The sequence below is a fragment of the Panthera onca genome, chromosome B2 (assembly GCF_046562875.1).
Source record: "Panthera onca isolate mPanOnc1 chromosome B2, mPanOnc1 haplotype 2, whole genome shotgun sequence".
Classification (NCBI taxonomy): Eukaryota; Metazoa; Chordata; class Mammalia; order Carnivora; family Felidae; genus Panthera; species Panthera onca.
The window spans coordinates 81,734,843-81,739,471 of record NC_138343.1 but is presented as its reverse complement, the minus strand read 5'-3'; the positions used below and the strand labels follow the sequence as shown (position 1 = coordinate 81,739,471).

Here is a 4,629-nt window from a genome sequence, read left to right as displayed (position 1 = left end):
TATTGTATCCTGGACAATTTGGATATTCTAATATTGTGGATTCAATTTTGTGTTTGTTTTTTATTTTTAGCAGGCATTCCACTCTTGAAGTATAGCCAGAGAACTGGCCAGGTATTTATGTTCAGCAGTTCATTGGTCCCCACCCACACCACCCTAACAAAAGTATGGCTGGGACTCACAATGCCTCACTGTCTCTGAATGGAGGTGTAAAATCAGCTCCTGATGGGCCTCACTGAAAGGTGAAAATGGTGATATTCTGTGTATATTGGGCTAAATAAAAGCCATCAAGTTTTTGAAAAGAAAAGTAACCTTATCCACATTTATTGCCATTCTTGCCAGCTCTCGAACTCAAACCAAACTTTGTTGTCAGGCCTCCCTTGAAAACTAGGAACTGACTCAGGCCTGGGTACTGGGAAAGTGGCAATGATCATCATGGTCCTAGAATCTCTAGTCTTAGAATTTTTGGCGTTATAAAGAGGAGATTCTATGATTCCCATGATTAATTATCACCACTAATATCCCTGTAAGTCAGACCATTCTGATTTCCACACTATCTCTCTTCAATATTATGGAAAACATATGCCATAACATATTCCAAAACTGCTACTATTTTGTCCTGCCATTTAGGGGCTTGCTATAATCAATGAAATAGGAGAAATCTTGTCAATGACAGCAGCACTGTCACTACAATACAGCCACAATTACAGTCACTACAATACTTTACAAGATGCTAATGCTCCACAATCTGTAAAATTCTTTCAGTGTTTTGGTGAATATATTCCAAGTCCTTTCAGGAAATATAATTAGGGTTTGTGTGTGTGTGTGTGACAAATCCAATCCAGTATTTTTTTCCTCCCTAAGGTTTAGATTCTTTCTCTACTATACCAAGGAATTTATGGTAACTCAAATATTTAAAGTACTCATTCAAGGTCAATAGAAGAGCATATCTGCTGTTTCACATCTCTCTGAATTTTTCTTCCTCTGACTCTAGAACCTCCTTTAAAGAGTTCACCTGATAAAGTCAGGCTCACCTGGGTAATCTTCCTTTAATTAACTTAATGTCTACTGATTACAAAACACTTAACATCTTTATATCTAGAAAGTCCCTTAGATTTAATGTAAAGTAATCATTGAAATGATATTCCATCAAACTTACATCTCCTGCCCACACTAAAGGGAAAGGGATTGTGAAGGGATTGTGTATATACACAAGAGGGTGTGAATGTTGAGGACTCCTAAAATCCTATCTCCCAAACCCTTCAAGTATAATCTCTAAAGGTAATTGTATATAAATAAAGATATTAAAAAATAAGCAAAATATGTCATTTTAAGAACCAAGGACAAAATAACTAAGCGTCTTGAGTTTTACTAAAAAAAAAAAAAAAAAAAAAAATTGACCCCGTTTATTAAAAGGTAAACGCTTTCAGTGTTTGGCAATACCAGACGTATTAAAGAAACAGCAGAATAGAATTAGCTTCCCTTCAAAGACTGTTTAATTTCTGTTATGTCCATGAAAAGTTTTCTGACTTAATATGAAGTACAAGATACAGGCCTCTAATTTTCAACATATATTCAAAGAATTATAAATGGGAATTTTTTTATTTCTTATACCGAATCATCTTGAGATAAATCCATGTGTGTCAGTCTATATTTAATTAAAATCTTATCAACTATTACATATCTAAAAGCAGAACTTCAAAATATATTAATCAAAACGCAAGAGAACTGAAGGGAAAAATAGACAAATCTATAATTATAGTTGGAGATTTCAGCTTCTCTCTCTCTCCCTCTCTCTCTCTTTCTCTCTCTCTCTCTCCCTGGAATTAACAGAACAAATAAGTCAGTAAGTATATGATGGACATAACAAATACTTTTAATACATTTGATCTTATTGAAAGAATATAGCAGAATGCACATTTTTTTCAAGTACACATGAAATCTTCATCAACATAGGCTACATTCTGGCCATAAACAAAATATTAGCAAATTAAAAAGACTAAAAATAACACAAATAGAAGTTCATAAGGGCATTAAAGTAGGATCAAAACAAAAATATATTTGGAAAATCTGCAAATATTTAGAAACTAAATAACATACATTGAAATAACTTATATTTCAAAGGGAAAGCCTCAAGGGGAATTAAAAAAAATTTTGAGCTGAAGTAAAATTAAAATATAGCCCACCAAAATTTATAGGATATATCTAAAGCAATGTGTAGAGGAAAATTAATAGAGCTAAACACTTGTTTTGAAAAAATAAGTAAAGTATCACTAACCTTAGCTTCTAGCTTGAGAAACTAAACAATGAAGCCAAAATTAAACCTGAAGACAGCAGAAGAACAGAAATAATAAAATTAAGAGCAAACATGAATAAAATTTTAAAAAATGAAAATAGAGAAAAACAATGAAAACAAAACTGATTCTATAAAAATATAGATGTCAGTGACATCTATGCCTATAGATTCTACAATTTCAATGAACCAACTAACTCCTTGGAAGATACAAACTGCCAAAACTCACTCAGAAGGAAGAAACAGAATGTCCCTATACCTATAAGATAATTTAAATTAATAATTTAAAATATTTCACTTAAGAAAAGTCCAGTCCCTAAATGCCATCACAGGTCATTTCTGAGAAATATTTGGGGAAGAAATACCACCAAATCAATACAAACTCTTCTAGAAAATTGAAGAAGAGGAAATACTTCCTAACTCCTTTTAGTAGGTCAGCATTACTCTAATAACAAAACCAAATAAAGATTAGAAAAGAAAGTTAAATACCAATATCCCATAAGATCTTAGATGCAAAAATTCTCAACAAACTATTAGCAAACAAAATCCGGGAATATATAAAAAGAAAAATAGACTTCATCCAAGTGGGGTTCATTTGAGGAAATGCAAACCTGGTTCAGCATTAGAAAATCAACTAAAATAGTGCTCGCTTCAGCAGCACATAAACTAAAATTGGAACGATACAGAGAAGATTAGCATGGCCCCTGCACAAGTATGATACGCAAATTCGTGAAGTGTCCCATATTTTTTTGAGGAGGGCACCTGTTGGGATGAGCACTGGGTGTTGTATGGAAACCAATTTGACAATAAATTTCATATTAAAAAATAATTAAAAAAAGAAGCAAGATCTCCAAAAAATAAAAAAAGAAAAGAAAAGAAAATCAACTAAAATAATTCATTATATTAGCAGAATAATGAAGAAAATTATCTAATCCTGTCAATATATGGGGGGGGAGCTTTTAGCAAAGTTCAACATTTATTCATGATTTAAAACTCTCAGGAAACTAACAGTAAAGGAAGGCTTCCTTAACCTGATAAAGGGATTTTACTTAAAACTGAGCATTGTCCTTATACTTAATGATGGAAGACTGAATGCTTTTCCACAAGACTGAGAACCAGGCAAAAATGTCCTTTCTCACAATTTTATTCAACTGTACTGTAAGTTCTAGACAGTTGAATAAGACATGGAAAAGAATAAAAGGCACATAGATTGGAAAGATGGAAAGAAGTATATCTGTATTCACAAACAACACATCTATGTAGAAAATCCTAAAGCATCTTTAAAAAGCTTCTAAATCTCATAAGTCAGTTTGGAAAGTTCACAAGATATCAAATCAATATACAAAAATCACTTGTATTTTTATATACTTTCAAGCAATAACTGGGAATTGAAATGTAAAAGTACAGTAAAATTTACAACAGAGATAAATGATATACGTAGGTATAAATCTAACAAAATATGCATACAATAAGCATGCTGAAAACTATAAAACACTGATGAAATAAATCAAAGAAAATTTAATAAATGAAGAGATATACAGTGTTCATGGATTGGAAGCCTGAACACTATTAATAAATAAATAAATTATTTCTAAATTTATATATATATATATATATATATATATATATATATATATATTCATATATATTCAACCCAACCCAAATCAAATTCCCAGGTGGCCTTTTTCTTTTTCTTTGTGGATAATTAATAACCTGAGTCTAAACTGCATATGGAAAAGCAAAGAAACTAGAAGAGTTCAATTAATTTTGAAAATTAAGTACAAAATTGAAGCCTAGCACTACCTAATTCAAGATTTAATATGAAGCTCCAGTTATCAAAATAGTGTGGTAGTGGTGAAGCGATAAGCAAATGAATGGGGAAAAGTCCAGAAAAATACCCACAGCATCATTTCAAGTGATTTTTTTTTTAATGTTTATTTATTTTTGAGACAGAGAGAGACAGAGCATGAACGGGGGAGGGTCAGAGAGAGGGAGACACAGAATCTGAAACAGGCTCCAGGCTCCGAGCTGTCAGCACAGAGCCCGACGCGGGGCTCGAACTCACGGACCGCGAGATCATGACCTGTGCCGAAGTCTGCCGCTTAACTGACTGAGCCACCCAGGCGCCCCTCAAGTGATTTTTTTTTTTAAGTATAAAGGAATTACAGTGAGGGGAGCATAGTCTATTTTTGAAAATAGTGATCGAAAAAATGCACATCCATGTTTCCGGTATAAATAATGAATCTCAACCCATATTTTATTAACTCATAATGTTCATAGACCAAAATGTAAAATACAAAACCATAGAACTTCTGGCAGAAGATATAGGAGAAAATTTT

General features: G+C 32.5%; 1 non-coding gene across 1 annotated transcript; it reads left to right on the top strand.

Moving 5' to 3' along the window:
- The first annotated feature begins 2,932 nt into the window (after nucleotides 1-2,932).
- Nucleotides 2,933-3,039, top strand: LOC132668173 (U6 spliceosomal RNA). Its single transcript, XR_009605519.1, has one exon. It is a non-coding gene; the product is annotated as a U6 spliceosomal RNA (small nuclear RNA).
- The last annotated feature ends 1,590 nt before the right edge of the window (nucleotides 3,040-4,629 follow it).